General features: G+C 45.2%; 1 long non-coding RNA gene and 1 pseudogene across 1 annotated transcript in view; one reads left to right on the forward strand and one right to left on the reverse strand.

The window, feature by feature from the left end:
• Positions 1–1,147: 1,147 nt before the first annotated feature.
• The window catches only part of LOC133773942 (uncharacterized), a 502,478-nt gene continuing 479,313 nt past the window's right edge, over positions 1,148–24,312 (forward strand). The window contains exon 1 of the long non-coding RNA XR_009867982.1: positions 1,148–1,192. This is a non-coding gene — a long non-coding RNA (uncharacterized LOC133773942). The remainder of the gene's footprint in view (positions 1,193–24,312) is intronic.
• Positions 16,338–22,683, reverse strand: LOC133773812 (interleukin enhancer-binding factor 3-like; annotated as a pseudogene).

Below are 24,312 nucleotides of genomic sequence, written 5' to 3' on the forward strand. Positions count from 1 at the left end.
CGTCAGTAATGGGGCAGGCTGAGAAGGCGGAGAGAATGCAGCTGCACCATGGGAGTCCTGCAGACACAGCTGGCTCTAATCCTGAAGCCAAGTGAGGCAGACCAAAATCAGGGTGAGTCCCAAGCACAACTGTGTGTAATCTTCAACATGGCTACCAACAGGGGAAATCAAGCAAAGGCTGAAGAACTGTTCTAGAATATGCTCATCTAGTAAGTGAGAGACATGGCAGCCAAAAGCAACGTGTGCCTCTGACCTGACGTCCCGAGTGCTGAATGACAGATATTAGTGGGACAACTGGTGAAACTGGAATGGAGGATCTGATCAGGGTAATGTATCTGTGTTAATATCCTGAGTTTGGTGGTTGCATTGTGGTACTGTAGCATTTTAGCCTTAAATTAATCCAAATTAAAGTATTCGGGGTGATAAGGTGTCATGCATATTGGCAACTTCTAAATGACTAAGAAAAAACTTCGTATTGTACTGGAGTCATTTCTGTAAGCATGACACTGTTAAAAATTTCCTAACATCTTGGTAATATGTTTTCAGTCAGAAGATTCTCTAAAAAATTAAAGAATTTCACATCCTTTTTCCATATCAATGATTTTCTCTTTAAATTCTTTTAACAGCTTTTGAAGGCAAATCATACTTTCTCAACACTAAATAAAAGCCAAAGAAATAAATCACTGGCCAAAAATTCCATAGAATTACTTTTCCCAAATAGTATAGGGTTCAAGTTTTATGACATCTAGTGTTTTTTTTTAAAGTTGCTTTTGTCTTTTAATGCCAAATTACAAACCCAATTTTTGCCAACCTTGGCTTCAAAAGCCTGAGAGCAAACTGAGTAATAACTGATAATAAAAGGTTACTGAATAGAAAAGTTGCTCTTTTGGTTAAACAACTCAATCAACAAACATTTATTGTATCTCGTGTATGTAGATGCCATGCTGGGTTCTGCAGGGACTCTGCAGCAGGTACTTTTGGTCCTCCACCCAGTTGCTCTGAGGGCTAGTTGCTCACAGCCTGTGGCTGAAGACGCTGGAGAACTGTGCTCAGCTGTGAGGTACAGTCGGTGTTCACGCCCTCCTCGTGGAAGCCGTGCCCAATCACTGACCGACTGGGCATAGAGAAGCCTGCCTTCTTTTGCGATGTTTCAATCCTCTGCCATCTCTCTGCTCCCTGGAGTCAGCCCAAGGTAAGATTTCAACTAAGCCCTCTGTCTCCTCTCCCTGCATAGTCCCTTTTTTCCACCTAGGTTCACCAAAGGGCAACACATTTCAGTAGAGTCTTTGTCTCATTCCTGTTTCCTAGACAACCTAACCTTAGATAGATAGCAAAATGCAGGAGACCTGATTGTTGTTTCAGAGTGTACAGACCAGTGGAAGGGAGAGAAAAAAATATAACTCATGAAGTGGCAAATGCCAAGCATTTGATTGCTGTGGGGTGATTCCTTAAAACTGATTAATTAGGGAGATTTTCATCGAGAACAGGCCTTGCGGTTGAGTCTTAGAAGAGGACTAAGTCTTAAGTTGAATCCTGTTTTAGAACCTAAGACTAAGGTGAGGTTGCTTCTGAAGTGAGCTGATTATCTCTTTGCTGCAGGTTCTACCTGTATATCCTTCAGTGCATTTTAATATTTAGGATTTGTTTTGGTGTTGAAACACTGCCTTATAAATGTAAGAACCACTGGAACCTCTCAGTATATTAGTATATTTAAAAAAACAATTTTATATGCTGAAAGCTAAACCTAATTAGTTGAAATTTAACAGGAGCAGTGGAGACCCTGCACTGAAATCCAGCAAACCAAGAGTCAGGTGGGAAAGGAGAGGCGTGTTATGATGGTTTTCAGGTGGACGTTGTCCACAACGTCCAAGCAAAATCCACTCGTGGAGCACTAGAAGCAGTGCCTTCAGCCTGCTCGGGAGGCTTTTATTAAGCTGTTCCTATGGATCAGATGTTTACAGACGTCCCATTTAAACAGAGGTTGCAGAACTATTATAGTCGCCTTTAAACAGTCTAAGTTTGGAATGAAAAACCTACCATGTGTGTTGCCACTTTCTGAGAATTCCTGGCAGGCATAGCCGCTGAATCATGCCCTGATCAGGAACAAATCTGAATGTCGGTTCAAATTCCCACTCAGGCCAGGGTCCATGGTTGGCCAAGTCAACTAATTGGGATTGGCATGGGGTTTAGAAACCACTACTAGGTTTCTTCTGGAAGAAGAATTAGGCATCATATGATTCCAAATCAAATAATAAAGATGTTTCTACCAATTAGATTAATTTAAAAAATGGGGTAAAATTCATGATCAATTCCTTATCACTGTGGTTATTCACATATTCATGGGACACAAATTCAGTGGATTCATTTACTAGGTGGGTGGTAGGTGCCAGTCTAGATAATTTCATGGTGCTAACTCAGAGTACATGATTTTATAATTCTGATTGTATTTAAGTGAGGATGCTTATGATGCTATGAAGCTGCTTTGAAAATGAACCCATGATGATGATGGTACTTTGGGTTGGATAACTGGTTGAAGAGGGAGGTGTCTGAAGCAGAGTTCTAATTATTACCATGTACTGGAACTCCTGAATATGCCTGCTCCAATGCTGTATTTAGTAACATTCCCTTTTCCTAATTTTTAGTCTGAGCAAACTTTCTTTTACTCCATGTTGAGTGAATATACAAAGAGCAATACATAGATTCATTTTGTATGTAAATACTATTTGAAAACAAGCTAACCACACCATGGCTGCTGCACATCCATTGCAGGACCACTTGTCGCCTGATTGCCTACCATTGCTTCCCCTCTCACCCTAGAGCTCACAGGGCTCTGGTTACTAATTTCCTTGTGCCATTCACGATTCCTTTGTACAATCTCTCTCTCTTTCTCTTGATTTGTCCCTTGAGCTCTAGTTGATGTTACTTCTCCAGGGCATCCTCACGACCCCCCTGTGCATAGTCTGGCCTTGGTGTGCGGAGCCTTCACAACAGCATTGTGTCTTACATTCCTAGAGAGGAACTAGCAGATCTGTCTTACACCTGTTTCTGAGATTCATCAGCTAAGCTCTCATTCAACTGATTCTTGATTTAGGTGTTAGCGATTTTGTTACACCTGCTTGAGGTGACCTCTTCCATACTAAACACTGCAGAAGTTTCAGAGAAAGTAGTGACGCACTAAGGTTAATGGAACAACTATATGATTACAGCAGTTCCTCCTTATCCACAGTGTTTTGACTTTCTGTGGTTTCAGTTACCTGTTTTCAACTATAGTCTGAAAACAGTAAGTGGGAAATTCTGGAAATGTTTCATAAGTTTTAAATTCTGTGCCATCCTGAGTAACATGATGAAACCCCACATTATATCTTGGGCATGAATCATCCCTATTTTCAGACTAATCACATTGTATATTACCTGCCAATTCCCTGCCCGTTAGTCACTTAGTAACCATTTCAGTTATCAGAATGAGGTATCATGGTGTTCAAGTAACCCTGATTTTACTTAGTGACCTTAAAGCATGAGTATGGATGCTAGCCATTCAGATGTGCCAAACAGAAACTATAAAATACCTCATTTCAGTGAAAAGGAGAAAGTTCTTGATTTAATCAGCCAAGAGATAATCTCATGCAAGGTTGGAAAGATTTAAAATAAGAACAAATCTTCCAATCATAAAATTATGAAGAAGGAAAAAACAGTCCATGCTAGTTTTGTTGCCTTCTCTCAAACTGTGATAGGTTAAGATGGAAAAGGCATTGCATTTGTATATGCATGTATAGGAATAACTACGGTCTGTGGCTTCAGGCATCCACTGTGGGACTTGGAATGAAACCCCCATGAATAAAGGAAGAACATCCTATATTAATCATGAAAGAAAACCGCAGAAGAAAGAAATAACCAGTACTAAAGCCACAAGAGAGTAAACCCCAGGTTGACCAGCACACGGGAAGACAGAAAACTGTCTCCACAGCCTTGCTGAGACAGTTGTCACCAGCCCCCATGTGGCTTCTAAACTGCTATGAGAATTTCCTTCCCAAATTCAGATTTCATTGTGATCACCTGTTCAGAGTTCTTAACAGCTCTTCATTCGTGTCAGGAAAGCAGAATTCTAAAGGGACACATGTGGGCCCTTCTGATCTCCAGCCCTCTCCCATCACAAGTTTACACCTCAGTGCCCCCTCCACACTCCCCTCACATCACTGCTTGTCTCACTCCACCAGCAGTGCCTTTCTCATTGCCACTCCCTCAGCCTCCAGCCCTCCATCCACGTGTAGCATACGTACCCTCCTCAGAGTCATGGAAGCATCCCTTGACTTCTTGAGTCAGACCAAGAACAGGACCTGGAAAACAATCGGTGGCAATTCTTTTTGATTTAATTAGGAGAAGAGTTTGAAAAGAATGTTTCCCGTGAGGTGAGTGACATGCTTTGGGCTGAAACTAAGAGGATTCTGGCCTCATTTGTTGCCATGGCAACATCACAGCGTGTAGAGGGAAGCAAATGATGGAGTCCAGTAGGGTTGGTTTGATTTAACTTCCCTATTCCTGCAAGACATGCCGTTTGCTTTCCAATAAACACATCTCCCTTAAGTGGCAGAGTCCAACCTGATACATACGACTGATACCTGTCATCCCACGTGGCCATGACTGTCACTGGATGCAACGTGTGGTCAGCTTCCATGCCCCTTGAGTCATAATCCCAAATAGTGTCTGTGCTACTTTGCAGTTTTAAAGCCATGCTTCTCACAGCATGCAATACAATCAGGGTCTAATTTATCAAAATGAGTTATTGGCAATACAATGGACATTTCTCTTTGGGTGAATTATAGCAGCTTTTGTTAATTGCCAGAAATCTGCAAATCTGCAGGGAAGCATTTGTAATAAATTGATTTTTTTCGGACACTGCCTCAGTAAATAAATAAATCCTCCTGGTGATTAATAAATACTCCTTTTGATGTTGTTCTCTTTTAATTAAAAAACTGAAGGCAATCAAGACAAATCTCAGAAATCACAGCGAGAACACAAACCAGATCCCAGGCCCCAAAATTGTCCTCCCTCCAATCTCTACTAGTCATACTCTTTCTGTTGCAAATGATCATAATGGAATTTAGGTAAGATAAAAAAAAATCAGAACATTGTTGAGCTTCTACTACTGGGAATGAGCCTTGTTTCAGGTTTAGTTAGAAATATGAAACATGTCATCCTTACCTTTCTCCTCCTTCATCCTCTGGTTCTTCATGTCTTTCCTTGGAATCTTTTTTGTGCACCCTCTCTAGTTGGCCAAGAACTGGCCACATGATTCTACAACTTGTAGACCCACAGAAAGACAGTCCTCTCTCCCAGTATCCACACATCCACTTGCAGGACATAACACTGGGATGTGAGTTAAATATACCCACTCTGGTGTGGGCCAAGGCAGTGTCGATGTTCATAGGCCCATTCTCTATGCCAGGTATGATGTGAACAAGGGAAACCAGGCCCTGCCCTCTGAGGTTTATATTCTTTCAGGGAAGATGGCAAGTAAACTAACCCAGCTAATCTCTAATAGTAACACTGATTTTGTATTATAAACATGCCCTGAAAGAAAATAAAGCAAGTGATAAAGGGTAGGAGATCACGTGGTTTGGCAATGGTGGTGTTCCTGGTCATTTCAGGCAGTGGGTCGGGAAAGGACCTTTTTTGGAGAGAAGTCCTCTGTCACAACAGCTCTCAGTTCCGTGGATTGCATTGTAGCTTCTTGTTTACATGAGAAAAAGCCAAAAGGGGGGCCACTTGCCTCCTGGGCTGTGAGGAGCATATGTTGCAGTTCTCTCCCGGGCAGCGTGGGGTTGGATGGACAAGAAGGCAGTGCCACAAGGAAGCAGTATGGTTTCCTCCTCCTGAAGAGGTGCGAGCTTCTTGCCCAGACACGTGGCTTCTCTAGATGGAGCTGCGTGTGACTTCCAAGGTCCTTTTCAGCTCTGAAATTCAATGATTCTGAAGTCATTCTCAAAGTAATTCATTTTCATATTTCCTCAACGTTCAATACTGTCAGAATGAATGATGTGAGGAATAAAAAATTGTAGAATTATAATTTACATTAGCCAAATTATAGAAGGACTTTATAAATAACCTTATCCAAAAAACAAAAGTTTTATTTTTTAATGACTCATGTGTCAATATTTGTAAATCCTATTAAATAACTTTTAAAAGTCCAGTGACAGAGTAATTACTTATTTCCCAGCTTCAGAGCAATCTGTGATTAAATTAGCATCTTTGTGGTCAGTTACAGCCTCTAAGTGTAGTTGACATAACCTTGGCAGCTGGGGAACAAATATGTAAAGGAAAACAATCGTAGCAGTTTTCTTTGTGCTTATTAGCAATGGTGCTATTTAATTTGATGAGACCAAGTGAAATATTTGCAGAAATGTTAGTTTGAGAAGCCCTTCCTTTTATTTATCAATCATGCTTAACTAATAAAAATGCTAATAACCATAAACTAGATAGCATTTATGGTGTGGTTACCATACATGGTAGGCACTTTTCTAAATGTTTTATATGTTATTTTAACCCTCACCCATCTCAGAAGCAGTAAAAGAAGTACCCATGGGGAAGAAACTGCCCCAGCCCATGTACCTGGCTGCCAATAGGACTGGGGTTTAACTTGAGGTGTTCTGGGCATTGAGTCAATACTTACCACCTATGAAGTCTGTGGTTTGGATATAGTTTCAGTGTCCCTCATTGTGAGGCATTAAGGAGGTGGACACTTAACCTGTGATGGTGTTTGCCTGGGGCAGGGGAGCGGGTGACACTTTCAGAGGTGGAGGTGATTAGTTTGGGTGAGGTCATCAGAGTGGAGCTCCTAAAACAACCCTCATGGCTTTCTAAGGAGGGGGTAGGGGAGAGCAAGATCGAGCTAGCAGACAGCCACCATACACATCCCATCTCTTGCCATGCATCTCAATCCTCTGCCAGAAAGAAACCACACCAGATGAGACCCCTTGACCTTGTGCCATTGGAACTGTGAGCCCAAACACCTGCTTTTCTTCATGCAGGAGTCTGCTCAGGGGTTTCATTATGGTCATGAAGAGCTGGCTGAGTCATGTGGATGGCAACTTGTATGTATCTTGGTGAGAATCTATTCAAAGGGAGCAGGGAGTTGCAGGACATCCTGCAGCTGTGCTCTGTCACTTTCTCCTTTCCTCTCTTCCCTGTCGCCCTCCCCCCTCCCCCTAACTGGTTCTTTTGCTCTGTGACCCGCAGATGCTGGTATGAGTCATTCACAATGTAGTGTCATCCCAAGTCTTCCCTTTGCCTCTTTGAAGAGGACCTGTAATTTATCCCATGCCTCACAGAGGCACACGTGGGTGGATGAGAGATTTGGAGGGTCAGACTGGAATCACTCCATGGAAGGAAGTCCTCTACTTGCGTAAAGTGTTTTCTCAGTGCTTGCCATTGCAGGACAGGGTGTGCAAGCTAATCATGTTGCATATGGACATGAGGAATGGGTAGGGAGGGCACAGTTGATTTGAAATTGTTCCCCATGATGATCATAGGCTGCCACCCTGATCCAAAAGCCTTGGAGGACAGAAGGGGAAATGGAGTAACAGTCTAATGGTTCAACTGCCTTCCACAGTGGCCAGAGACATCCACAGTGGCACTCACAGGAAACAGTGCTGTCCTGCTTCCCAGACAGACGAAGCAGGAAGGTGGAAGATGTTCCTCTCCCTCCACAGCTGCGTGTGGGCCTCAGGTCTCCCAGCCTCTGTTCCCACCATCTAGGCAGGGCAGGGGTGCTGAGCCAGGACAGCCCAGAGACAGAGCTAATGCCAGTCAGAACCCAGTTTTTCTGGGGTATCTGCTCAAGTATTATTATTATTACTTTAATTTACTTGGCTGCTTTTACCTTCTTGATGCCTTCTATCTTGCCTCAGGTACTGGACTTGGGAAGAAATCCCAAAGAGAATTAGCAGAGCGTGCTCTCTTCGCTTTCCTTGCTTTTATGTTTCTTGTTTCTCCCCCTTACACACACTCTTCTTATCCCCTCACCTCCCTTCTTTCTTGAGAATTTCTGATCCCAGCTGCCTACTCTCGAACTCTGGTCTCACACCTATTTGCTGTGTGACCTTGGGCAAATTGTGATTCTGACTTCTCTGTACCTCAATATTTCATGGAGTCATTTGCAATATTAACTAAATTGAAAACATAAAGTACTTCAGATAGCATCTGATACATGATAAGTATTCAAATATCCATCATCTTTTTTTTAATACAAATTTACTGAGTCCTAAGTTATGTGTGCTAAATTAGGTGAGTAAATGGAGAAAATATTGCAGCAGAACCTTCCCTGCTGGAGGTTGGTGCTCAGAGTTCCCAAACCATGCAGAAAGCTCCCCACGATGGCCTTTGGAGCAGCCCCAACCTCCACCAAGTCTTACTTGTCTGTTTCCCTAGGATGCTCTCTGCCAAGGGACAACAGGGGGCTGGACGGGGTGATCACATGTGCATAATCATGTTAGTGTGACTCCAGTAAATACACGTATTTACAGAAGGACCTTCAAAGAACCCACCTTCCACTACGGTTTCAGATACATAAATCTCGTCTTTTATTCAGTTCTGTCCATCAGCGATGCTCAGTTCACCTCCTGGTCTGTTAACTATTTTGCCTGCACCTGAGGATATACCTCCAACTGAATTCTCTTTTGTGATTAAGGTAGATAATATCAGGGGAGAAGGAGATGTTTTCTACTTGCCCTTCTTAATCTTTTAAAACCACAGGAGATACTCAGTTCTGAGATTCTGATAAGTGTTTTGTTCTGAAGTAATGTGGGCTCATTTCAGTTTCTACTAAGTAATAGTTTTGGAAGCACCTTCAAGTTTCAACTACTTTTTTTATGAGATCCCTGGAAAAGAAAGTTTGCAATCCTGTTGCCACTTTCTATGTCCTTTGCTAGGTTATTTATTGCTCTTGTTTTAAAAATGGTGACAAATTATTTTCTTTCAGAAAGTCATGCATATTGCTAATCTTTTAGCTCACATAGGTTCAAAAACTCATGAAAAAGTACACATTTATGTCTTTTTCTGTCTTTGTTCACTAACATGAGGGACACGTCTGGTTTCCCAACAGTGTTGTAAGATGTCTGGGACTCTCACTGGGTTCACCCTTACAGTTGGCATTTATGCTCCAGGGTTTTCCCCGCAACGCTCGTCTGCTTGTCTGACCTCAGAGTACCCAACGCCAAGGCCGGTCTCTGCTTTCTCCATGCACTGGAGGCAGCATGGAGTCAGAATGATTCATCCAGAGGCCACGGGAGGTTTCTGCAAGTGAACACGAGCAGCCCTGACAGCACAGGGTAGAGTAGAAGGGACAGAGCCCAAAGCCCTGCTCAGAACTCTGATGCCCAGTGTGGAGGCTCCCATTTGGTTGTCTTCCAGCTCTGGGGGATTTTGCCTGCAAACATTTTAAGTACTTTATGAAGATAAATTATACTAGAAAGTGGATTGCGCAGGCCAGCGGATTTGCCTGTTTCATGATCTGTCAGTGGCAGGTTTTAGACAGCGATTTCAGATGCTTCCTGGGGCTGTATTACATTCCAATCCACTGATCTTTCCCTTGGATTAGCACATCTGTGTTGTGTAACATGCCGATGAGTCAGTCATCTTAGCACGAGAAGGGCCCTGTCCAGATGATGGCAAGTGACTTCCTGTGTGCTCATAGGGTCATCGTGAGGATTAAAGAATATGAGCCCCATAAAACATGAGGGCAGCATCTGGCATAGCGATAGGCGCTCATGCTTGTTGGCTCTTAACAGTCGTGCTGTCACTGGTAGGAATTACTCTGGGGTCACTCTAGCCTGTGGTCCTGCCCTGCAATTACAGGAATAGAACCCCAAACCTACACAGGGTTAGGGACACAATAAGAATGATGATTTTAACACTGACTTGCACAGTTCCCTGGCATAAGTTCTATCAGTAGCACTAGCACTGAAAATTCAATGTATGATCATTTTGAGTTCGCTGAGTACCAGTTATTACTGTGGCTGTGTCAGCAATAAGGTAGACATGCTCCATATTTTATTTCTACATGTATTTTCATTAGCTCTCTTTTGTGTTTTGATGAGAAAACCAAAGCTCAGAGACTTAGTTAATTACTCAAGTTCACTGAGCTAGAGAATGCTAAAATCATTCTAATTTACCAAACTGCTTGTAAAAAGTCTTGAAATAAATTCTTTATGATATTTGAGCTGTAGGCTGTCCATTAATTTCTCTTCAGCTCCCTTTGCGTGAGATTTGTTAAACTATTGACAATTTTCCATTGAGTGCTTCATGAAGTTCATGTTAATTTGCTTCCCAGGCATCCTGTCTGCTTGTGACTCTCCCTGTTGACTACTCAAGTTGTTTGCTCTCAACAGTGGGTAGAATAAGAAACTTCCAAACATGCCCATGGCCGAATCCCTGCAGCCTGTGCCTATGCCACTTTCTGTGGGAAGGACACTTTGCTGATGTGGTTAGGTGAAGACTCGGGCGAGAGGTGGTTATTTGTTGCCTGGGTGGCCCAGTGGAATCAAAAGATCCGTAGAACTGAAAAAGGAGGCAGGACAGTCAGATAAGATGTGAGGACAGAAGCAGAGATTGGAGCAATGTGACTGGAGGCTGCAAAGTTGAAGGAAAAGATGCAGAACAGCTGGCAAAGGCCAGGAAAAGGATCCTGCCCTTGAGTGCCTGGAGGACACGCAGGCTGACACGGCTGACTTCAGCCCAGCAAATGCCCACTTCAGACTGCTGACTGCCACATCTCTGATACCTTGGTGTTTTTGTTGTCTGAAGCCGCAGAGTCTGTGGTAATTTGTTACAGATGCAGTGCATCCTCGGTGCAGCATCTGAGAAGTGCCCTTCTTATCTTTGTGCTCCTACAAGTTAGGACTGTGGACTGCTGAGCATCTACGGCAGGGCTCTGAATAACTTGTGTGATGGTATAGCCCATTTTTATCGGTCAGGAGGTCTGGGGGAGTTGACTCAGTCTGTGAGTATACAAGGAAGGATGGGAGATGGGGGCGCTGATTGATGGGAACTGTAGATGATCAGAAAGGTGGGGAGATGGCTCAATTTGAAGTTCCCCCAGGTAGTTCTGATAAGCCCCTGGGAGAGCTTATCTCGCCCCATTGACACTCATGGACTGAATAGGCCTTGCAAGGCTGAGTAAATCTGGGCTACCTGCAGTTCCATGAGCTTTCCGATATTGACTCATCATCACAACAGCCCTGCTGAGGCAGATTCCACTATGCACTCCATGTTAGCAATGAGGAAACTGATGAGGAACAACATAGATTTTTATTTCCTTAGATATTTTGCTTATGGTAGAATTCTTTTTTATTTATTTTTTTAAATTTTTGACAGAGTTGACAGAGAAAAATCTCCCTTTTCCATTGGTTCACCCCCCCCCCCCCCAATGGCTGCTGTAGCTGGTGCACCGTGCTGATCTGAAGCCAGGAGCTAGGTGCTTCTCCTGGTCTCCCATGCAGGTGCAGGGCCCAAGGACCTGAGCCATCCTCCACTGCACTCCCGGGCCACAGCAGAGAGCTGGACTGGAAGAGGGGCAACCGGGACTAGAACCTGGTGTGCCAGCGATGCAGGCGGAGGATTAGCCTATTGAGCCTTGGCGCCAGCCCTATTTTAGAATTCTTAATACCAAGCTGGTTGTGAAATTATAAAACACATAAACATAATTACAGAATTGATGTTCAGTTTTTGGGTTCTGAAAGCTTGTTCCTATCGTTTTGTCCTCAAGCTGCTGTTCAGTCTGGGGTAAGGTAGGTTATAAATGACTGCTCAGCTTGTCCTTGGAGGTATTAAGCAGGAAGCGGCCTCTGTAGAAAGTGTCCACTAGGTGGCAGTCATTTACAAAGACATAAAGAAGCCTCTGGGGTTGTTTGATAGTTAATCTTCTGGGTTTCTTTTTTAGAAAGGGAGACTTTCAACTGTATTTAACATACTTTCAAAATAGAAACAGAGTCTTAGCAGCTTAACACATCCGAGTTATGAAATCTTTTAAAAGAGAACTAACTTTGAGATACATTACACATAAGCTAATCATCACATACCTGTAAAACTGTTTCTGTTTAGAATCAAGCCATAATATTAAATAGTACCTATGGTCTTACTGCCAGTGACTTTATATTAAACCATTCTATTTTTTTTTGGGGGGGGGCATGGAAGGAAGACTAACAAGATATTATACTTGCTCTCAGTCGGTCACTCTTCAGTGCATGACTTTTTACTATGTGCTTAAAACTTTCACGTTAATAACAACCTCATTTGGAATTTCCAGGGCTACATTAGGCGAGATCACAGTTACTGTTTAGTGCTGTAATTCTGGGACAAGGGCAAAGGTATTTTGGAAACTATTTGGTGAATACTTAAATAGTATTTATTTATTTTTGATTTTTAAATAAATATTCATTGATTAGATGGTTGGTACAGAATCTGAACATTTTCATTCTAGACAACTGAATACAAAGAGGTGCAAACTTGTTCTGTTCATGTGGCATAAGCCAGTTTTGTACATAATGTGTAGCAGCAGTTTAACTTTTCGTTGGAAAAATATGAATTCTACACATTTATTATTGCTAAATCAATAGGCTCAACTTCCTTCTTGAAGAGAAAGAGGAGAGGAAAGAGACAAAGGTATGATGAACCTTTCTGAAACTGGCATCTGCCTTCCGGCGGCTGCCCCAGTGGCAGGCGAGGCGGCCCTTGGGTTTGGTTCTCGCGGCCAGGCGGTTCATGTGGTGACTGACTCTCGGCATCCTATGCGCTAATCAGAAAGAAAAAAGTAGAAAAAAACTTGCACCTCAAAAGCTTTGCCGAAGATCCATGTATAGTGTGTGTGGGTGTATACATGTGTGGGTGTGTACCTGTGTGGGTGTGTACATATGTGTGTGTACATGTGTGTATGTGTGTGTGTGTGTGTGTGTAAAAGCCCGAGAGAAGGGGAGGGAGAATCAGACAAGCTGTATGGAAAGAGGTTAGCCAGACGTGCAAAGCAAGCTAGGATTCGCCCTGAGTTTAAACACAATTTCTCAGTTTAATTCTGGGGAGGGGACGCGAACAACAAACCACCGGCCTCACTAATAAAATGTGGAGGCCCTCGGTGATGGCGGGGCCGGGTGGGGAGGAGGGGCCGATCGGGGCGGCCCGGCCTCGTGTGCTCCCTCTCCCGGCTCCGTGAGTCCAGCGTGGAGAGCCGCAGACAGACAAAACACAAGGAACCCCAAGTAAAACCGAAAACAACGATCTCGTAACAACAACAAAAACCCCACAGGGCTGCACGACCCGGCTCTGCCTACACAAAGGGTCGCTGGTTGCGATCTGCGTTCACCTCTGAGGCGGCTCCAACCCCGTCAGAGCCGGGTTCGTCCCTCCCTGTTACAGAGCCAGGTACACCTCACCTCGTTCGCCTTCCCTCACCTCCGGGATCCCGGCTTCCTCAGGTCCCCTCACCTCCGGAATCCCGGCTTCCTCGGGGCCCCTCACCTCCAGGATCCCCGCTTCCTCGGGGCCCCTCACCTCCGGGATCCCGGCTTCCTCAGGTCCCCTCACCTCCGGAATCCCGGCTTCCTCAGGGTGCGAGCGCTGGGGTTCCCGCCACCACAGGGGCGCCGGAGAGCCAGCGCAGGGACGGCGCATGCGTGTCTTCGCGCGCCGACTACAAGCACAGGGCGCGCGTGGCACTGGGGGCAGGCGGGAGGGTCCCGGGGGCGGAGCCACCCCGGGGGCGTGGCCTCCGGTCAGCTGTGCGGCCGTCGATTGCTTTTGCCTGTACACGTGACTGCTGCCTGTCCGGGCCCCAGGGCTTGGTCCATTCACAGGAAGGTCTCTGCGCGCCCTGCGCTGGCCTCTGTGGCCAGAGAAGAAAGGTTTGTGTGAGTCCGGCGCCTGCGACAGCTTCAGGCCTGTGCTCCGGGGACCTGCCCAGGACAGGCGTTACCCACTTGTTTCTGCGGACCGCCCAGGCCAGCAAGCTGACCAACTACAAATAATAATAATAATAAATAATAACAATGTCATCAGCAGCACTTACACCCCAGCGGCAGAGCGGGAAGTCCAGCGTCGGACATCCGGGCCCGTCCTCCAGGCGCCAGGTGGCCGCTGGGTGTGTGACCCTTGAACCGGAACCATTTCGAAGGCGGCCCGCGTGGGGCTGCCCGAGGCTGGGCTGAGCTCTGGGTTTTGGGTGGAGCTGCATCAGAGAGCTCCTCGGCCCACGGCTCCAGTGCTTGGCGAACTCGACCCGGGCCGGGAAGGGGTTGGGCCTCGCGTCTCCTGGGCCTCTCGGTCACTCAGTGGACTCACGGCATCGGCTCCAGGTGCTGGCGGGCGCGGCTTCCCCTCAGTCTGCAGCCCACGGACCAGGAGGGACTCGCCGCGGTCACGAGAGCGAGCTGGCACACCAGCAACAAGAGGTAGTGTGCGCCTTTTGTTGGTTTTATTTAGAGATTGGTTAACTGGGGCCTGCACTGGGGCGCGGCAGGCTCAGCCTCTGTCCGGCCGCGCCGCCTCCCGTCCAGCTCCCCGCGGTGGCCCGGGAAGGCAGTGGAAGAGGCCCAGCTGCTTGGGCCCTGCACCTGCATGGGAGACCTGGAGGAAGCTCCTGGCTTCGGATCGGCCCAGCTCTGGGCCTTGTGGCCGTTTGGGGGAGTGAACCAGTGGATGGAAAACCTTTCTGTCTCCCCTCTCTCTTTAACCCTACCACTCAAATAGGTAAAATCTTTAAAAAAAAATGTTTATTTGAAAGGCAGAGCAAGAGAGAGAGACACAGAGATATTCCATCGGCTGGTTCGCTCCCCAAATGGCTGCAACAGCCAGGGCTGGGCCAAGCCAAGAGCTTCTTCCATGTCTCCCAGGTGGGTGCAGGGTCCAAGCAGTTTTTTTTTGTTTGTTTGTTTTTTGTTACTTTAGCATGTATTGCTTGGAAACTTCCCCTCCCCTTTATTTTTTTAAATGTCATTCAGGATAACTATTTCCTGGTATAAAAAGACATTATTCTCAATCAATAACTTTCTAAAAAGAATACTTCATGCAATCAAAGTTTAAAAAAGTCTCGTTGAACGTTTCAAACCTGTGGGAACAGATCGTGTAGTAACCATGTTACTTGGTTTTTGCCTGAATCAATGCTAAATCTTGCATGTCCAACACAGAGGCGGAGTTTGTCTCTCAGAGATCTGCTGATCAGAGCCAAAGCCATCGTTTCCAAGGAGGGTTCCTGCAAGAAAACACGGGGCTCCGCTGGGAGCCAGAATCACTCCAAGTGCCTCTGCACTCAGCTGCTTCGTGGCCCCTGGAGTGGGTGGCAGCCACGCACCCAGCACAAGGCCCTGCGGAAGCTAGCTCCCTGGGGGAACTCGGCAGGCTCTGTGCTTGAGCATTTTAAAACCTCACTTAAGGGGGGAGGGGCAGAGACATCTAGAATTGCATGCATTTGCAGCTGACTGACGTTATCCACCCTTTGGAGCCTGTCTCTTGCACTAGTTATGGAGGCATGGATGTGATGGCTTTGAGAGTTCACTCTAGCTGAGCAGCCACGAGTGTCCCATCCCCAGACAAGAACCCACCAGAGCATTTACAAAAGGCAGGAGAACTCAGCACGCAGTACAGTTCCCCATGCATCCCCAACATGGTACATGCTCATCACAACAAAATGAAAACGCCGGCTGCTGTGGACTCAGACCTGGTGAATCTCTCACATCGCTGTCAAAGGCATCAGCCAGGTTTGGGGATTTGTTAAAAGGTTAAAAATTCATACAAAATCTGCTGTAAATTAAGACAAAGGTAGATTGGGGCTGGCACTGTGGTACAGTGGGTTAATGCCTTGGCCTGAAGGCGCCGACCGTTGCAGCCATCTGGAGAGTGAACCAACGGATAGAAGACTTCTCTCTCTGTCTCTACCTCTCACACTAACTCTGCCTGTCAAATAAATAAAATATAAATCTTTAAAAAAAAAAAGATAGATTAAAATGTGTCATTGTCTCTTTAAATAAAGTAATGCTTTCCATAGAAAGCAAAGGTGGGCTTTTGCCTTGATGCTGAACAATGCTGGCTCTAGAATTCTGTGCAATTATGCACAAAAAATACATTCTCTGAGAAAATTGTTTTCCACTTATTGTGAACTTCAATATGACCAACTTTAAAGGCAAATCATGATAAAAACTGCCATTGTCTTCAATTCTGCGGGCTGAGTTTCAGACTAACCACAGTGGACACGGTTGAGAAACCCAGTGAAGCACAGGAACATGGCACAGACACTGGGTTTTGGAGTTGGAGGAAATTGGAGTAAAAAGTTGATTTTGTGTGCAGTACTTTGAGATGCTCTAGGAAGACTCAAAATCATGATAGCCGTAGCAGTCTGAAAAAGCCACTGCGGCCTGCTGTCGCTGAGTTGCCTCCGTACCCGTAGCTTCCGTGACCGGTGCCAGCATTCATGTAGCCTGCGTGGTTGGTGCCACCAAATCCTTTGCCTTGCCCTTTCCTGCGGATGTTCCCTCCTCAGCCCCGGCCTTGAAGTTTGGGGGGTGGGGGCACTTCGTTGTGCATGGGGCATCCCATGCCAAAGCCAGGGTCTTGCGGCTTGGCAGCAAACTTGGGCCTGCCTCCGACAGGGACTGGGGCTGTCTTTGTGTTGGCTTCCAGGGCGAGAGGGGCATCAGCAAAAAGCTGCTCCAGCGCAGCATAGGCTTTTGTCATCTCTTTGCTGGAGCCAGCACCTTGAAACTTCTGTCCCTCCACTTCCACGGCAAAACATTTGTCTTGGCTACCCTGGTCTCTGAGATGAGCTCGTACTTGAGGCCACACCTCTTTTTGTTCAGCTCCCTAACTGGGTTCTTGCCATGCTTAGTCAGGATCTGCCCCTGCTTGGCCATGGCAGCGCTGGGGGTAGAGACGACCTCTACCATAGGGAGAAGGGCCACCATTGCAGGCAGCAGGGCCTCCACCGCAGGCTTCGGCTCTGTCTCCTCAGCCGAGTCCTCCCCCTTGCTGGAGTCTCTGCCTTCGGCGCCCGTGGGCTAGCCCATGTCCTGTAACGCCTTGAAGGCTATGTGCAGCTTGGCATTTTTCTTGGACGACCCTGAGGCCCCCAACGAATTGCCATCCACCTCTACCGATGTGGTGAAGATGGGCGTGTGCACGGGGCCTGTCTGCGGAACTATCTTGTACTGCAGTCCTGGCATCAGTCAGCTGGTTCAACCTCATCAGTGCGTTCATGGCCTGGGGAGGCTCAGCCTTCTCCTCTGTCTTCTGAATCTTCTTTTTGCTGGGTGACTTCTCCTCCCCATCCTCTTCCATTGGGCGTTTCATGGGTGTAATGGTGTAGGTGGTCCTGGGGGGTGGGGATTTGAATGACATAGTCAATGGGGTTTTCGTTCTTTAGTTTCTTGGACATCTTAGAAGGCAGGGGGTCCACTCCCAGGACTTTATGGAACTGGTCAAACACTGCAAGGTGCAGTGTGTGCTGCGCACTCTGTGTGATGTCTTCCCATTGCTGTCTGTCTAGATGCCCGATACCATTAGTGGCTTCCTTTTCACAAAAACCGTAAATGCCAGAACCATTTGGCATCACGATGCCTTGCCATGGGTCTGTTGGCTGTGCCAGTGGACTTCCCGCACAGAAGCTCCAGAGGCCATCCTCTGAGAGGACCCCAGGTGGGCACACAGGTGCACAGGTTTCTCAGGACCCTGATACAGTGACACAGGACTTCAGCCCATTGGCTCTGGCCTGGAACCACTTGGCATGGCAGAGGGATGCTAAGGCAGCAAGGCATTTCTGCCTGTCCAGAACATGGAGGTGGGAGTGACTGATAGCATTTCTCCAGCTAATACTTTCTCCATCTCTTCTCTGACAACCGGGGGAGGTAAGGTTGATGGTCAGTCTCGACGGAGGCTCTCTTGTGTGTGTGTTTTTTTTTTTTAATCACAATTGCAGCATTGTCCAGACTGCAGTATCTCACACTTCTGTTATGGCAGTGAATTGGATAGTTGGGCCATCTTCTGCTACTTTCCCAGGTACCTGAGCAGGAAGCTGGATTGAAAGTGGAGCAGCCGGGACTTGAACCAGTGCTAGCATGGGATGTCAGCATCTCAGGTGGCAGCTTTACCTGCTGCACCACAGTGCCAGCCCCTTGAGTAGTATTTCTATCAAAATGTGGTTGATGCATTTATGAGTACACGCACAGTTGCCGGAGTCTGCCCGATGCTGCAGGTAAGGACACAACCGTGAGGAAGGTCTGTACCTCAAGCCCAGGTCCCTGCAACCTGTTCACATTCTAGCACAGCTGATGGATGTGCCCCTTCCTCCTCCTCTTCCCTCAGGACGTTAGCATCATGGTCTCCATGTTTCTAAGACACCATAGTCTCTGACAAACACCCCATCACCTGTCTATCACAGGTGCACGTTCTGAGCTCTGGTTCACTAGATTTTAATATGTAAATGGCCGATTCATGAAAGTTCAAATGAACTTTAAAATGATCAGTGCGGTCTTTGCCCTAATCATGAGAAGGGAAAGATTCTGCTACCAGCCTCTAAACGTAAATGTCAATGACTTCACATTTAACAGTTCTTATTTTAGCTATTGAACTGAATTTATGAGCTGGATTTTTGAGGTATAAATAGTCAGGTATAGTTGAACTTTGATCCTCTTCAGCCCACGTAATGCACAAATAAAATGAAACTCATCAGAATATTTCTCTCTGCTGTTTAGCTGTTTCCTTCTTAGAGGGAACTTGTTCATAACCATTCTCAAATATGAAAAAATCAAACATTAATACTTATTTTACACCTGTACTAAATTTTGCAAATGATTTAAGTTGAGAGGTTTTCATTTCCTTGTCAGAAAAAATTAAACAGGAAAGGAAAGTCAATTACTGATGCTGGTAGACAGAAACAGGCATGATCAGTTAATCAGTGAGGGGTGTATTAATTAACTACTCAGTGATGAAAATGTGGGTACTCAGGATCTCCCTGAGGATTGATGGAACCATGCTTGTTTCCACCAGAATCGGGCATTTGTCATGTTTGCTTTTGGTTTGAAGGATTTATTTATTTGAAAGAAAGAGTGAGAGCAAGCATCAGTATTTGACATCTCCCCCCCCCCCGCTCCCCCCCCCCCCCCCCCCCCCCGCCAAGTATGCTGTCTGGTCCAGATAGAAATGATTGGTCTGTGTTAACTTGGCCAATAACTGTTGTAACACATGTGGTATAACACCAGTTTTGTTGTTTTTTTTTTTTTTTTTTTTTTTTTTTTTTTTGAGTTACATGGCCTGCCAACTGCCATAAAATAAGTCACATATTTTGGAAACGAGACATACTCCAAGTGAACGCCTGGCTAATAAAAGAGGACACATGAAATGACCAAGTGCTAGAAATGCACCTCACTGCTGAGCAAATACCCAGCAAGAGCTCTTTCTCTGCAGATTGTCTGCCTACTAAGGATGAACATCGTGCATCCTTGTTTTTCTTTCAATTCAAAGTAATGCCCTAAATGCCATTTTAAACTATCTTTTCCACTTACTTTGAATTGCAGAATAATATTTTAATTTCCTTAAATAGCTCCATGAAGAAATTGATTTGATCATTTTTTTTTAAGATGTATTTGTGTATTTGAAAGTTTGGGTTACACACAGAAGAGGCAGAGAGAGAGAGAGAGAGAGAGAGAGAGAAGTCTTCCATCTGATGTTCACTCCCCAGATGGATGCAATGGCTGGAGCTGAGCCAATCCCAAGAAAGGAGCCAGGAGCTTCTTCTGGGTCTCCCATGTGGGTGCAGGGGCCCAAGGACTTGGGCCATCCTCTACGGCTTTCCCAGGCCATAGCAGAGAGCTGGATTGGAAGAAGAGCAGCCAGGACTAGAACCAGCACCCATATGGGATTCTGGTGCTTCAGGCCAGGGCATTAACCCACTGTGCCACAGCAGGTGCCCCTAAGACATTATCATAATATATGGAAAATGCATTCCAGAGAAATCTTTGTCAAATGTACCAATATATAAGTTAGTTTCCTCTATAGATGTCTGTAGTAGTATGACAGTCAACACTGATGATCATATTTTTCACATATTCTGATTGTTTTTCTACCAGTCTGTAATTATTCACTTTGGTTTATGGGCTCTTCCCTGTCCTTCAGGGAGTGCTCTCATTCTCTGGGCATGGCAGTGCCATGATGCAGACATAACTGGGAGGCAGATGTGTTTCCTCCATCATGATTTAATGGAAAAAATAATTAGTCAATACTTTGTGTCTCCACACTCCACTCCTGGCATGGCAACATATGGTGAAGCAAACCAGCTGCATTGCCTGGGTATACACTCTGCCACCCAGCATGGAATCAAAAGTATGAGATCAAATTCCTTAAGTTATGAGAATAGGTGTAGTTTTCTAAGTTTGAATTACATCTACCTCAAATAGCCACACAATGTACTTTGCTCCAAATCTGCAACATTTTGTTTTGAAATGCATGTAAGCAATGCCACTTCACACTGAAAAAATGTTCCATTTTCATAAGGAGTTCAGATTGAGAGCAAACCCCATGAAGCAAAAATCAGTTGTGTGAAGCACAAACTTCTGGTTCTCACACGTTATTTATACGCTTCATTTATCCCCTCTGCTGCTCCTCATCCATGCATATAGCTTTCTAGACACGATACAGATGTAGTATCTCTGGGTGTTACAAGCAAAAATATTGGAGAAAAGCACAGTGTAGTTACATTCAGCCTCTGTCATATGCATGGCTACGGGATTGTGGGCCACTTGGTGGGATTTTTTAACCTCTGTCCTAACTGGCAAAATGGGATCGATAAAATCTACCTTATCAAACTTGAAATTGGAGCAACTCTGTTTGATGATGCTGTCACAGGACAACACACACTCGTTACTGATAAGTGATAGAAGTTTGTGTGGCTCCTAGTTCTGGAGTTTGGGACGTCAAAGAGGCTGGTGCTGGCAGGTGTCTTCTCAGTGTCATAACATGGTGGAAGTAAAAGCAGAGGCACCTAAGACAGAGAGGGCAAGAGGTGCTGCACTTACCACAAAGGCATTAGTGTGATAACAATGGTGGTGCTCCAGCTCTTAAAGGTTCCATGGCAACTGGATTTCTTTATTTTTTTTAAAGATTATTTGTTTGGAAGGCAGAGAGAGAGAAACAGAAAAAGAAATTGATCTTTCACCCACTGGTTCACTCCCCAGTTGGCTGCAATGGCCAGTACTGGGCCAGGACAAAGCCAGGAGCCAGAAACTCCAACCAGGTCTCCCACATGGATGGATGAGGCCCAAGCACGTGGACTATCTTTTGCTGCTTTCCTAGTTGCATTAGAAGGAAGCTGGATTGGAATTGGAGCAGCTGGGACTTGAACCAGTGCTCATACGGGATTCCAGTGTTGCAGGCTTCAGCTTAACCTGTTCCACGACAGCAGCCCCAGAAACTGGATTTCAACACGAGTTTTCAAAGGAACATGCAGACTGTTCCAGAGAGTAAATATTAAATGCCTAGGATAGGGGCCTGCACTGTGGCATAGTGGGTAAGGCCGCTGCCTGCAGTGCTGGCATCCCTTATGGGCACCGGTTCAAGTCCCAGCTGCTCCACTTCCAATCCAGCTCTCTGCTGTGGCCTGGGAAAGCAGCAGAAGATGGCCCAGGTCCTTGGGCCCCTGCACCCACTTGAGAGACTCCTGGCTCTGGATCAGCGCAGTTCCAGCCATTGTGGCCATCTGGGGAGTGAACCAGCGGATGGAAGTCTCTCTCTTTCTCTCTCTCTCTCTCTGCCTCTCTGTAACTCTGCCCTTCAAATAATAAATAAATCTTTTAAAAAATTGCCTAGGATATATTATTTTGAATAAATCTATTCATCAAATCACAGAATAAGCAGAGGATCTTAGAATGGAAATAACCTTTAATATTATTTTTATCAGCCTCCATCTCCTTGATAGCATTACTGCAAAGTTCTCTGGGATTGTCAAGTTTGCCCAGCTAGACATGAAGGAGGACCTGGGTGGCACATTGCCAAGTTTTCAGGTGGAAGACTCCCATTGGAGAAGCACAAAGAAGTTCATCACGTTATGAAAAGGCTATTGGTCAGGCAGTTTGGTTGATTTAGTAGCTAATGACACTGAGTCTTTTTTCTGTCTGCTTTGGGATTCTCTGGTTGTACTTTTCTCACTGACTTACTCTCTGATCTCCAGGTGCCTCATCCCTGCCTGGGTGTCTGAGTAGAAAACTCTCTTCCAACTCTAGGACATGGACACATACACATGAAGAACTATACAGTATAAATATACGTGACATGTATATTGGTGTATATATATAAATGTATGTGTGTATATACATATATATAAATGTTTAACACTTAACTCTCCACAAAATTCTGTAAAACAAGCTCATAAATCCTGCTTTAAATCTAAAGAAATAGTAACAGCTAAGCATCTTGCCTAATTTCACAGAGATTGTATGAGGCAGATTCACAAGTTCAACCCCTTATTCTGCTCATCAGCCTGTTCTCTTTCTGGTCAACCAATACTCTAATTGCTGTGATAAATAGAAATAAAAGTATTCTGTGAGACAGTTATAAAGCATAGGCCCCGTGTTTTATGTTGCCTACACCAGAATTAAAGGAATTCCTGTGTTGCTGCTCTTCTTACCTTTTGGCCTTATCCTGAGTGGCATCATGTGCCATGCTATTCCAACAAGTATGTAAAATGGTGGTCAGTGAAGCAGTATGGTTTTTTCTCCCTCCAATCAAACCGATTACTAAATGTAATTATGATCTTGGAGGATGCAGTTTAAAAGATGTTGAATTAAATTGAGCTCTGAAAATTGCTCACCTCATGATTCCTTCTGATTACATCTTGGCATGATTCCGCCAAGTTTCAGCATGTAATTTAGGGATAATGTATAATTGGTACTGGGGCCATTGCTGCTTCTCCACATTTAAATGGGAGGCCGATTTTATTGGTAATAACTATAATAACTCTGCTAAATAGGCTGCATGACTTATGCTCATTAGGAAATTATTTTTCTGCAGGAACATCTTACCTTTATATATTTAATTCATATTTTAAGTAGGAAATTTATTAAACCAAGTGTTTACAAGGAGATACTTTTTATGAATATTGTAGTCAGGTTCTAATCAGACAATTATTTCCCATGGTGTTAAATTCAAGAGCTTATTTTTCATTAAGTCTTATTTTCAGAAAAACTGTTCCCATAAGATGCATTATACAGCTATGCAATAATACTTAGATTCATGAAGCCAAAAACCAGAGAAGTGACATGACTGCCTCTAGTACTTTTTTTAATCACACAGAATTTTGTTGATATGTTTATGTGGAAAATCCTTTTTGTATTAAATCATTACCAAGTTGCACACTAGACATTAATATCCACCAGTAGTGGGTCTCTTACCTGCCATTGAATTGAGGTTAGTGCAACTCACCTAAATGGTAACAGCTCTTAAAGGAGGCTCTCCAGTGAAATAAATTTGAAGAAGCTGATCTAAGTGTTTTTATAGGAGTGAGCCTGCGTATTAAATAAAGCCTATGAGAAGTCCTCGGATGAATAGACCTGTTTTCTCCTTCTCTTCCAAATTTGTTTGTTTACAGATATGTCTTGTTGGGCAACCCTACTGGTGTTTGGGAAATTCTTGAATGCTCTTAATAACTGTTTTGTCCCACTACAATGTCAGGAATCAGAATCTTAGCTGTCTTTGTGTTCTCACATATTGGATAAAACCACGTCTTTACTTGAATGTGTTCTCTGTTTAATCTTCCTGTTGGTTCCTATGGCACAGTCGGAAGGTGAGGACTCAGAGAATGTCAGAGTGATTCCAGGGATGACTGATGGGAATTTGGTCGTCATTGACTCGAAGCTCTTCATCCTCATCTTTTTTTTTTTTTTTTGGACAGGCAGAGTGGACAGTAGAGGGAGACAGAGAGAAAGGTCTTCCCTTTTGCTGTTGGTTCACCTTCCAATGGCCGCCGCGGTAGGCGCGCTGCGGCCGGCGCACCGTGCTGTTCCAATGACAGGAGCCAGGTGCTTATCCTGGTCTCCAATGGGGTGCAGGGCCCAAGAACTTGGGCCATCCTCCACTGCCTTCCCGGGCCACAGCAGAGAACTGGCCTGGAAGAGGGGCAACCGGGACAGAATCCGGCGCCCCGACTGGGACTAGAACCCGGTGTGCCGGCGCCGCAAGGCGGAGGATTAGCCTGTTAAGCCACGGCGCCGGCCCATCCTCATCTTTATAATAAGAAAGGGGCAGGCACTTGGTGCAGTGGTTAAAGCACCACTTGGGACACATATATTCTGT

Source organism: Lepus europaeus, chromosome 14, assembly GCF_033115175.1.
Source record: "Lepus europaeus isolate LE1 chromosome 14, mLepTim1.pri, whole genome shotgun sequence".
Taxonomy (NCBI): Eukaryota; Metazoa; Chordata; class Mammalia; order Lagomorpha; family Leporidae; genus Lepus; species Lepus europaeus.